Below are 13,164 nucleotides of genomic sequence, written 5' to 3' on the forward strand. Positions count from 1 at the left end.
TGAATAATGTGAAGGAAGTTTGTGTTGATGAATAGCCATTAAATCGTAAACCCTCCTGGGTGACATGAACACATTTCGCTGTTTTTCATCTTAGTTTTATGTAATGTGTTTGTTTTCTCTCCTGATGCTGCTTCAGCATTTTTCAAAGCTGCTGCAGGCAGCTGTTTTCAGCTGAATAAATAAAAAATAAAAGCCTTACAGCTTCTCACGGCACCACAACAGCAGAAATACTCACTGAATACATCTGGCGAGCATGAGGCGTAGTTAGCATCTTATCACAAGACGCTACACTCAGGAGTTTGGAGAAATCATTAAAAAACAATTTCAAGGCTCTAAGGTGGAAAAAATCTTAATGACCAAAGCAGATTTTTAGATAAAATCTCCAAATCCTTGTCACTTATTCACATTTTCTTCTATTATAATCACAAAATCCAGTGGGATTTTCTGTGAAAGACCAACACTAAGTGATGCAAAATTATGACATGGAAAGAAAATTATTAAAGTAATGCTTAAATGATATTTAACTTCAAAGAATCTGAAAAGTGTTTTAGGACTTCACACATCAAGTTTTGACCATTTTTTAATTGTAAAATAAGACTCAACATCTCAGCATCTATTATCTTAATTTTATCAACAGAAAGTAGCACATAGTCATTAGGTGGAAAGATCATTATTTTTAATATATATATGAAAATATGAAAAGTCTTCCAAGAAAAATCCTGCAGTTCATGTTATTTGGAGGAATGTCTCTCCCAGTCCTGCACATCCAAAAACTAAAGATTTTTTCCATTCTTCTTCTAGCTCCAACTCAGTTGAATTGGATGTAGAGTAGCTTTTATCTCATCCTCAGAGTTTTTCCACAGATTCTCAGTTCGATTTAGCTTCTGACTTTGACTGCAGCATCTAATCTGAACCTATCAGAGCTCTGCTATATATGGTCGTTTTTATGCTTTTTTAAGATAATGGTGCTCTGTGAAACGTTCAAAGCTTAATGTGTTGTTCATTTTTCTCTATTCTCTAATAAAATTATTTTATTTTCATGTTGCAAATTCAATTTGTGGACTTGCATGTTAATCTAATTAAACTAAAGGACTGTCTGAGCCCACAAAGGATCAAACTTTAAATCATGATTCGGCATAAAAGAAGCTGAATGACAGATGTTTGCCTGGAAAACAAGCTGTCACTCTGGCCTCTGCTGGTGTCAAAGGGACGACATTTCTGAAGGATTTATCTATATTTCTTTTGCCCTTAGATGTTTCCATGCTGCTAGAGTTTGATGACACCAATAAATAAAAAAGAAATAATCCAGGTGGCAGATTATCTTTAACAGATTTTGGCAGCAGATGGAAACCAGAGGAAGTGTGTTTGCACTTGTTTTATTTATGTTGTGAGGACATGCAGATACATTTATTCCACTATAAATAAAATTGTTTTCAAATTTAGTGGATGACTTGTATTAAATTTAAAATCAAATTAGAGTAGATTATTGTCCAAATTATGTCAGAATGAATGTCAATCTGCTGAAATGTACATATACATTCAATGTCCTACAATTGTTTGTTTGTGTTGTGGCTTAGCCGGATAAATCCTCCTGCTGTTCATCTGACATCTGAAGCTTCTCCCTGTTTGGGTTTGTTTCTATTCAGGTATTTAAAAATCACATCTTCCAAAACTTCACCAACGTTTTTGCATTTCATTGCAATTTCATGTGAGATCAACACAAAGTATTTGCATTTTTTCTTCTACAAATAAATATGTAAAATAAAATTCAGTACCATCAGTTATTTTTTAGATATAAATTAATGATTAAAATTTTCCTCAAGTGTGATTTAATTTGGTAGAGAACACAAGTGAACAAGCAGCATCTTTAAGACCAAAGCAGAAGCTCAGAGAGGAAGTTGTGCAAAGGTTTAATGCTGAAAATAAAGTATTTTATAAAGCAAACTGACTGAGAGATGGACATCTACCTAAACTGATAGATCATTTAAGGAGCCAAGAGAGGTAAAGAAAAAGGAAAGCCATGAGAAATCACATGTTGAGGAAAACACAAACGTGTGGATGATTTAGTTGATGTGTCAGGATCTCAGGTTGATGCAGTTTTTTTGTTTGCTGTATACTTTATTATTCCAGATCAACCTTAATTTATCTCTTTACTTTCGATTAGTCTTTTCTAATAGCAGTTTATTTATTTAGATTAGATCTGTCTATTCTTTGTGTTTATTCATTATGGTTAGTTTTATGTTTTCCCAGCTTCCCTTTTAGTGTTTTTACCCTTCCTAGTTCCTCTCTCTCTCTCTCTCTCTCTCTCTCTCTCTCTCTCCTCACAGCTGCACCTGTCTATAATTAGTCCTGATCCATTGTGTCAGCAATCAAGCTCCCAGTATTTAACCTGCTGTCCTCCAATAACTCCTCGCTGGTTCCGTCCTTTCCCAGTTTCCTCTCTTTATTTTTTCATTTTCATTTTTATCAAATATGACCTTCATGAGACATACTTCATGATGTCCTGTCTGTGCTTTGATCCTGGACAGCCACAAATCAGATGGGATCAGATTTACACTTTGTGACCTGCATGCAAAACAACCTGGCCAAAAACTAACATTGCACATCACCTTGAACACATCACACCTGTTATAAGCGAAATCAAAGCTGAAAACCAAAAAACACAAAGCAAAACCTGAAGAAAATATCTTAGAGACTTCAACAATTACTTCTAAACCCTTTTCTGTGCTGCATCACCTTTTTGTAAAGGAAATTTTAAATTGAACGTCACACTTTTCACATTCTTATTGTTGCACCATTTCCTTCTGCTTCTTAATCATGTGTTGCTCCATCCTAAGATGTCAGCGAATTATTTGGACCCTTGTGATTGTAACGTCACAAAAAGTGAAAATATTAAAGGGGCAAACACATTTCTGCAAAGCACGGTATTTCTAAATATGCTTATGCAGCCCATTTTCTCCAGCATCACAACTCTTCCTCTCACAGGCTGACAGTTTGTCCCTTTCATCACTTATGACCTACTTTTTTTCTGATTGTGTGATCAAATGGCAGAGAGGTGGAAAAGCTGCAGGTCCAAATATGCTGCAGGAACCACAGTGCAAACGCGCACCTCTGTTTTAATTGTCCCCAGAGATCCCCCGAATCGGTAATTAGCAACATTGCCTCTGGTGTGTGTGTGTGTGTGTGTGTGTGTGTGTGTGTGTGCGTGCGTGCGTGCGTGCGTGCGTGCGTGCGTGCGTGCGTGTGTGTGTGTGTGCTTGGATATCTGCTAAGGAAGAATTTGTGACACACTGTTCACCCCACTGTTCAAAACCTTCAGTTGTTCCTCATTTACATGTTAAATACTTTAACAAGAACGCTTCACACTCTGTCTTGTCAAGTTTGATTTCCTGTCTGCCATCCCCATTTGTGGCATCTTAGAGACACACTCACTCAAATTAAAGAAGCCGAATTTCTTCCTCAAGTAAAAAAAAAATTCATGGCTTGTAAGGAGGCTGGTTCTTTTGTGTAAGGATTAAACTGACCTTTGAATTATGGAGCGGTTTCTGCTGGCTTTCAGCTGTAGCAGTCCTTCCAGAGGCCACCTACCAGTGCATTGACCAGACTTCAGCAGCAGCAGCAGCTTTGAAAGTGCAGCCAGAGGAAATCTTCCCTGCTGAATTAGGCTGGACGGCTGCATGCTCTGAGTTTTTACTTCCACCCCATTTTGTCGTTGTTCTTCTCGTTTCTTTAAGTGTTGTTGTGCGTTTCAGTCAGCATTACTTCCACTTTATGGCTGCCTTCAAATTGTTCACTTGCTCACCCACCCACAACAAAGTGTTTGCTCTGGAGGACGAGACGACACAACTTGTTGAAACACTTCAGGGAATGTGATTATAACACTGTTACTAGGTGCTAAATCGTTGTAGTTATCTTTGACACAAACAAAGAGTGGATAATTAGCATTTTCTATTCTTATATATGTTGTGATAATCTATTACTTAACCTTATTAGAATAATACTTATGAAAACAAACTAATGTAGGTTATACAGTATTTTACCTTTTTCTGATGCATATAAGCATTTTTTCCCTTAAATCTTCAATTCAATGAGATTACACTTATTTTTAATGTTTATGTAACTTGTTCTATTAACATTATTCAAACTTGATGATGCTTTAGTCTGACTTCATTTTTATTTGCAAACCTACACAGGCTCAATTTGAGCTAGGAGTCATAAGAAAGAAAGCCACAGTAATGATGAATCAGTTGTTCCTTTCTAGCTTAAAGTTGCAGGATTTAACTTTAATAAATAACTTTTTTTTACATATTTGTTAAAATTGTCACCATGTATGACACAAAAAATATGTGAAGAGATTGATCTTCCTCCTGAACTGCTGCTGCCATCAGAAAAAACACAGAAACAAACAACCAGTCAGAGCCAGGAGTTTGGTCTTAGAACTGTCAGTCATCCTGGTGTACTCGCTGCTAAATGTGCTAATGGCAGAGAAACAACTTACTGCTACAGGGAAGCTTTTTATGTGATGTCATCTGTGGTTGGGCTGCACAGTGGCGCAGTTGGTAGAGCTGTTGCCTTGCAGCAAGAAGGTTCTGGGTTCGATTCCCGGCCCCAGTCTATCTACATGGAGTTTGCATGTTCTCCCTCTGCATGCGTGGGTTTTCTCCGGGTACTCCGGCTTCCTCCCACAGTCCAAAAACATGACTTTCAGGTTAATTGGCATCTCCAAATTCTCCCTAAGTGTGTGTGTGTGTGTGCATGGTTGTTTGTCCTGTGTGTCTCTGTGTTGCCCTGCGACAGACTGGCGACCTGTCCAGGGTGACCCAGCCTCTCGCCTGGAATGTTAGCTGGAGATCGGCACCAGCAACCCTCCTGACCCAACTAAGGGACAAGGGTGTAAGAAGATGGATGGATGGGTCATCTGTGGCCCTGCTAATATGTCTTTTGTCTAGTTTCTAGTGGAAATATCTAAGTTCAATTGAAATAAGAAAAACAAACTTACAAGTAAGTTTTCAGCAAGATATAGGAGCTTGTGTTCAGTAAATAATTCCATAATATTGATGAAAAAGTTATTGTTCTACTGGCAGATAAATTCACTTACAAGACATTTTTCCTGTGTTATTAGCGAAATAATCTACCAGTGCGACTAGTTCTTTTTAATCAATTTTAACGAATTACTGACTTAAAATAAGCTCTTATATCTTGCAGAAAAGCTACTTCTAAGTTTTGTCTTGTTTCAAGTTTACTAAGATATTTGCACCAGAAACCTGACAAAAATACTTTGTAAGTTTTAGTGTTTTTGCAGTGTAGTACAGAGCAATGGGGGTGGATGAACACCACACAAGATTATGATTGACAGCGCTAAGACCCGCCTCCTGGCTCTGATTGGTTGTTTGTAGAAGGGCTCATTGTTTTTTGCAGATTATCTGTCTCATACCATGCTATCGTCAACAAATATTTAAAAAATAAAAGGCAATGAAAAAGAAAATCACAATTGATACAATTGATAAGTGAGTTTAACATGAAAAGCTCATTTTCTTTTTGCACTCTGCAGCAGTTTGCTGTCAGCTCCTCTCCATATTAAGTGTGCCCTTGATCTTCTCGCCCTTCTGCTTGTGTTGTTCTAAATCAGCATGCAAGTATGCCAAAACACACACACACACACGCATGAGCAGCACGATGCACAAACACACATGAAACCTTGTTCGTAATTTTCCCAACTCCAATTACCTCACACACTCCAACTCCGTCATATCTGCACTCCTATCATTTCCTACTTCTTTCCCCATTATGTCGCTGACTCGTGCTCTCACTTCAAGACTCAACTAATAAGCAGGCAAAGACAGCGGATTTGGAGAAAGAAAAAAAACTGAGTAGACATCTCTCATTATTTTCATTCATGGCACCAGCGGCATTGTAGGCGCAGAAAACCCTCACTGCATCTTCTTCCTCACACACATCATCTAAGTGAAAACCCTTGGAAAGAGCAAGTGATTGATGCCTTTCTCTTTGCTCCTTCTTTTGTCTTATTCACTCCTTTTATGTTTGCGTGCATTAGCCTAACATAAAAGGGACAAATGAATATTAATCCTAAAAAGAGCTGAGGCTACATGTATATTTCTAAGTGACACAAACTATCCTTTAAGTGTAAACTAGGATCCTTTTCCCCTGTGACTCCTCTTGTTACTGAATCAATACTGTGCAAGCAGTTGCACATGAATGCACACTCACAAACACGTGCATTCAGTCACAAATGAGGACACACACACATCAGAAGGATGTGTGTGTGCACATTGTTGTATCAAGTCTCAGTGTTTTGACTTCCTCCTCCACTGAACAAACAGAAATCAATTCCCTCGACTTGCAGGGAACATATATCAGATGGACATCAGCTCTGAAATGTGCCACTTGGTTGGATGTGTGTGAGGAGGCATAAAATAGTGTCTCTTTACTCGTTTGGCTTTTTCTTTTTTACCATCCTTCCTCCGGGTCCTTTTAAAAAGCTGGAACACATAAAATACACTGACTTTGTGGTCTTTCAGTGAATGGAGGGGAGCTTTTTCCTGGGCATTCATCTCACATTAGTCATATTTCAGTCTTACAATATAAACTTATAAGCACAATAAGTAAAGAAATTGTTGTAAGGTTGACTCATTTTTCTGCAATGGATTCTTGCCTGGTGCTATTTATTGGATCAAATTATCAAATTACTCACAGTTTAATAATTTATTAATATTAAAAAAATCTGAAGGTTGCCTCTGCTAGTGTTGTCTTAAAGGGTGACGGTGCCTCTCTTTTAATGAGTAATTAATTACATTTAACATAAAAAATGTTAGAAAAAGTACTTTAAATCAGGAGCGCTAACACTTTTTCAGCATGTTAGCTTCAAGTCAAAATTAACGTCCTACTAAAAAAATGCAAAATATTTATTTGCAAATATATTGATAATTCTTTACGTTTCATTCTGTATGAAAGTGATACTTTTGTGTCTTCTTACTTGGTCTTAGTTCCTCTCTTATTTTTACATATTTCTTAAGTTTAAAAGAAAACCCGAGGGCTAAAAATCGGAGGTAGCAAGCTATCTAGCTAGTTTTGCTGCGATCAGAACCGTTGTTTGCTCATGCGCAGTGGGGAGAGTCCGTTCTTCGTCCTCTTTGTTATAATGGTAGTTGGCTAACAAGTACAGGAAACATTACCGCCACCAACAGGTGAGGCTGTGTATCAATAAAGAGACGGGAAGAATGATAGGCTAACGTTTGTTTCATCAACCTGGTATACTTTTTTATATTTTATGCTCTGTTTTTCAGAAAAAATTATGAGGGCAGGAGTTTAAAAAAATTATATTTATTATAAAACCAGGCAGACAAACTGATGAATAAAGGGCAAGAGTAAAAAAAAATAAAAATAAAAAATAAAGATTAATTTCATTGTGAAAGATTTTCCTTGTCATTATAGATATATTTGGCTACTCTCTAATGAGTATAATCTCCAGTGATTCAATAGGTACATAAACTCTGTTGCCTCTTATGAAGACACAATGAACATATTTTATTTTTAAACATTAAACTGGAAAGAAATTGAGATTCTTGAGTTCTTTTTCAAACATCTCACTTATCTGTCATGTTTGCCATCTTTTCACATCTTTTCCCCATATTCCCTAATGAATCTAAATAAGCTTCTCTGCCTGTGTGAGCAAACACCTGCGTCCTGTTAAAGATCTACTCGTTACCCATCAGTATTAATGAGTCACACACTCAATGAATCTAATTAATTACCTCTCTTCATTTCAAAGGAAATTTCTTAGTCAGCAAACATGAAACAACATGAAACAAAGCAAATGAAAGAAACCTCTCAATATTTATGCAATCCAATTATTTTGTTAAATCACAGACTGTGTAAAAAAAGTGAATTTAATTAGTTTTTATGAGGAGAATTGGAACAAACATTAAAAGTGTTAACTTTGTTTCAAAGTGTCAGTTTTTAACACAGGTAAATATCAAACAGGTAACATACAGTAACTATCGACTTCTGGATTTGTACAAAGCAAGGAGCTTTCATCCTAATTTACTCTGATAATGTCATTATACATTTGTTATTTCAGTGATCTCACAGTAGCTTTACTGTTTAAGCTATGTAACAAAAATGGAGCTGTAAAGCATCTGATAGCTCTGGCAGTAGATGTTTTGTGAGAATTCGTCTTGCGGTCAGAAAGTTGTGGGTTTGATTGCAGTTTCCACCTGACACATGCCAATTTGACCGCTGGACCTCTAGTTGTCTATTGATTTGGTGTCTGAGTGAGTTTATTAGTGTGACTGTAGTTTAAAAGCCTTTTGAGTGGTCAGTAGAAAATGCTATACCAGTTTAGCCTATGTAACATCTAGTAACCATTCCAGTCAATGTATTAGAGATAAATCTGAATGGATATTTGACCTCCACTTGGCATTAGCAACATAAATCTGTCTTGTATCTCATATGTACTTGTACTTGTTTTTTTTTTTTACTGATCCAACTCTGCAGTACCCACGCATCAGCCAGTATTTGTTTGAACACATGTACTCCAGCCTAGAAAGTGGCAGTAATAAACTTAGAATGAGTGTAAGGCACAAAAAAACCTAAATAATATAAGTTTGCTTCAACCTGTTTGTCTGAATTTCATGCAATAGTAAATTCAAACATTTGCACATAATTCAGATTTTTTTTTTTTGTTTGTTTTTAAAGGTAAGTTTGTTGCATAGCAATTTTGCTACAGGAAAGTGTGGTTCAAATACATCTGCCGTGACGGATGTCAAACCTATGCGCTCCTGTAAAGCCTGTCAAAAATGCACATATGATGACCTACTATCACTTCTATTTAGTTGTTTTCGCAGTAAAAATGGTCACAGGGTACTGTGCGATCGGCTGCACAAACAGACAAGGATAGAAAATTTGTCATTTTATTGTATAACTTTTAATGAGGAATGCTGCTGCGGCGATGGATAGCAGCCGTCAATCATAATGACTGTCAGCCCTCGGTGTAACCGCGGATTTGCAGCTTTTTACAAGGTAAGAAGATTAACGTTCTTCTTACTTTGAACGGTAATTTTAATTATACTTACTTTATAAGTAAGTATAATTAGAAATATTGCTCCATATTGCTTTATGGAGAAGCTAAACTTAGCATACATGCTAGGCTACGCCGTCATGTAGCATGTATGGGGGGAAAAAAACTAGTTAGCATCTTGTCTGTTGTACGTTTCTCCGGTGTAACGGGAAACGCTGTTTATGACATAAATCACAGAAATCATGTAGTATGAATTCAGGTAAAGTCGGTAATTTGATCAACATGTCAGGAGGGAGGAGGTATGGGTCAGTTTCTAAGCTAGCTATTTCAAATCCCGCCGTCTGTGAGCCCCAAGCAGGTGTGTTACATTAAAAGACCAATTAGCTTGACTCGAGCAAGAAGCAGCAGCCATGAATAAACTGACAAAAACAACTTGGGAAAACAACTTCAGTTCAATACTCCGGATCCTCACTTCAGACGTCCGTCATGGCGCTTCGAATGATTAAGTGACGCAGTTGCAAAGGGTTAATTGAGAGGACTGGAAAAAAACATCAGAACCAAAACAAACATTGCCCTTCCATTGTTATATGGAGTTCTGACTATAAATAATGTTAACATGCTTTCCACAACCGTAATTAGTTCATCATAATTTATCAAACCCCCCCACCTCAAATCCATTTCAACTTTGCAGTATGATGGATGGATTTTGTCTCATTATTTACCAGGATATCTGTTGCTTCTCTTAAAAAAATTATTAAGTCTGCTCTGGTTTTGGGCAGCAAAAAATACTCCATCAATTCCCACACCGTGGCAGCTCTGTTGCTGTAGCCACAGAATGTAAAACCTGTGTTGTGTGACAGAGCTGACCTCCTTTTCCGCGTCTCTGGGGGTGTGTGTAGCAGGAGGCGAGATGAGAGGACTGGGTGGAACTTGAGGGAGATATGGATGATGAGGAACAGCAACTGCTGATGACAAAATTGGGTTGGAGGAGGAAGATGTGATGAAACACAGGAGAGAGATAAAATGTGAAAGAGAGAATCGGAAAATTAAAGCAGGAGAAATGTGAAGGGATTGTGGTAAGAGTGACAGGTTATGGCCCATAGAAAGAGGAGCTCAGCCACTTTCTCCCTGGTTTCAGCATCCTTAGCCTCTAGCAGCGGTTGATTTAGTGCCCACTACTAAATGAAGAGTCCCTCCACAGACATGTACCCCCGTATTCAGTTTAGTGAAGCTTCCCAAGGGGATATTAATACCTGGCGAAACAGCTTTTCTTTTTTTACTCTGCACTGGGGGCTTTATGATGCACTTCACCTCCGTGGAGGCAGAGGATTACTCTGAAAAATGTATATGGAGTTATTGTGTTTTGAAAATAGCCTCTGCTTTGCAGTAGTGGCACTCCACAGTCTTTTCAGCAGAGCATGAATAGCACAAAACAGCTTTTTCTCATGACCTTGTACAACATAAAACAATTGTCTGATACCCTTTTACTATAAAAGAGCAGCTGATGTTGCCATAGAAATATTTTCTTCAGAAAGCTAGCACGTCATCATGAGTGCATTAGTTCAATGTTTTTAAGTTTAAGGAGCTGGAAAGAGATGCATGATATAATGAAACAACTGTGAGTGACAGCACCATAATTTGTAGTAAATCATTATAAACCGCGGAAATCTATTGTTTATTTGTTGAAATGCCCAACAATTATTACTGGGTTATGAATTTGCAGAGGTTCTAGCTAAAGCTAAAATTGGGTGAGAGCATGATTTCATCATTAGTTTAAAAAAATGTAAAGTTTTTTTTTTACCATATCAGATCAAATCTAGGCCTTGGAATAACATCAATGATATCTTATCCTGAGGGCTTAGAAAGGCTATGGCTTCATGATGAGCCTACAGATTCATTACACACTCACCGGCTGGCAAAGCTAAGCTATTTCAGAGTCAAACAGAACGTCAGTCAATCAGCCAAGTTTATTTGTACAGCACATTTCAGCAACAAGGCAGATCACAGTGCTTTACATCACAAAAGCACAAAGTCATAGGCCATGGGCCAAAAATGTAGTTACATTTTGTCAATTGCCATCATTACACGTCAAAATGTTGGTTGGTGTTTCATTCGTTATGATCCAAAAGCAAATCTGAACAGGTGGATTTTTTGTCTAGATTTAAAGGAACGCAGTGTCCGTCTAACAACTCCCTACAATCTCCATGGCATGGACAAATAAATTTGCACTTCAACCCTCATGGATTCAATTCATTTATTCAATTCAAATTGCATACACCTGCTAGTTCTGGATGTTGGGAGTTTGTATTTGTCCTGCTGTTAAAGAAAAGTGCCTATCTCTAAAGGAGAAGGTGAAAAAGGCGGAGGAAAATGTAAATCTAACAAGTTCTATACATTTTACATTGCAACTTTAACATGGCTGATAAAAGACTGAGTTTCTGTGCTGCAATTGGCTCAGCTCAGAGTGATCAGTAATCACGATTCGAATGATGGCTTTTGGATTTACTTGCCGATTATGTTCACAGAGCGCCGCTCTGGTTTAAAAGCTAATTGGCACTCTGGTTGCTACGCCATGCTCTGTATAAAAAAAGCCTCTAATCTGCATTCTCTTACGCTCTGGAAAAGCTGAGGAAAATGCTGATGATCCACAGAAAGGCTGAAACGCATGATGTAAGTGCAGAAACTTCCCAAAAAAGAACAAAATTATGGATAAAACATCTTAGTTACTGGTGGTGCAAAAATCTGTCAACTACTAGGAGCGACACTGGGTCAATCCTAAAACTGGGTTTTCCAAATTAACCTTTTATAACCTAAGTTTCAAATCTCCACAGATATTTTAGCTGATTTTAATTGTAAGAAGTTCTTTAAATATCCTGTGAGTAAATATATTTGCCCATTTATCCATAACAACTGTAACTTTCAATATCTAGCAATTTATTACCGTCTATTACAAGAGTGCCCCTTAGATTAATTTCCCTTCCTTCTATGGCAGGGGTGAAATTACCGTAATAACCAGATATTGGCTGGAAAGTGCAACGTCTCCCCTTTCAGAAACTGTTAGAATTTTTCAGATAGCGCAAAGTGATGTGGAATTACGATACTACAAATGTGGATCAATCGTTGCTGATATGTTTGGTCTAGAAGGATTTTAATCGGGTGTAAAACTTACCAAATATTTTTGGGTTGCAAAACATCCTTAAAATATACCAGCAGACTAAATATTTTAACCTTAATTTTGCTAAACAGAGTATATAAATGTTCTGTTCTCGTTACGGTTACAGAAATTAACCAACTATACTGTCATCTATTAACAGCAGTTTTTTACACACTTGCACGTCTCATTTTGTTTTCCAGAAATACGAACAGACCAGCAACTTGCTTTGATGTGTTTGACGAGGCAAAATGAACCTTTATTGCCCCGTAAAGGAGGAATTCAGGTGTCAAAGCATCATCAGATAATAAAATCTTTACAACTGTTCATAGCTATTGCTTGAGAGAAAGAATATAGACTTTTTTTGTTTGTTTTTTACTTGTACAGTACATTCAGGAGGTTAAACAGCTTTTGGCTTTATTCTCGTCTCTTCCCTTAAAGATGTTCTCCAGAGACAGGAGTGAAACGCTGATGACTCTCTGCCGTCCTCATCACACTTTGCAGAGACTTCCTTTCAGCTGCAGTGCAGTTGCTGCTCAATGCTGTGATGCAGCTCGTTAGATGGATGGGAAATTCTCACTGTCAGCCTCTTAGGGAAGTGAATCATTTAGTTTTGGTCAGGTTTTAAGACTCCAAAAGATTTGTTCAATCATCTGGATTCCTCAAAAGTCTCTATCAGACAGTCGCTGATTTTCAGGGTGGTGTATTAAACTTTTAATAATAATAATCTTTATTATTATTAAATATTATTGTTCCTAAACCTTAGTAAATGTGCATTTTCTGATCTGTACAGATCCACAGTGAAGTAGGCCAGGCTTAGTCCTCCATTTGTGGATTTTATTGTAATGAATCCATAATTTGATGTTTTATTAAAGTGCAGTAATTTTTCTTTTATTTTGATTTTAGATACGGCTTTATTTTAATCGTAATAAAAAAAAATAATAAAGTCTAAAAAACCTTCCCTAATTTTAAAGTT

General features: G+C 37.2%; 1 long non-coding RNA gene across 1 annotated transcript; it reads left to right on the plus strand.

Moving 5' to 3' along the window:
* The first annotated feature begins 8,787 nt into the window (after positions 1-8,787).
* On the plus strand, positions 8,788-12,894 carry LOC103475614 (uncharacterized). Its single transcript, XR_535347.1, has 3 exons — positions 8,788-9,039; positions 12,392-12,474; positions 12,630-12,894. It is a non-coding gene; the product is annotated as an uncharacterized LOC103475614 (long non-coding RNA).
* The last annotated feature ends 270 nt before the right edge of the window (positions 12,895-13,164 follow it).

The sequence above is a fragment of the Poecilia reticulata genome, linkage group LG14 (assembly GCF_000633615.1).
Source record: "Poecilia reticulata strain Guanapo linkage group LG14, Guppy_female_1.0+MT, whole genome shotgun sequence".
Taxonomy (NCBI): Eukaryota; Metazoa; Chordata; class Actinopteri; order Cyprinodontiformes; family Poeciliidae; genus Poecilia; species Poecilia reticulata.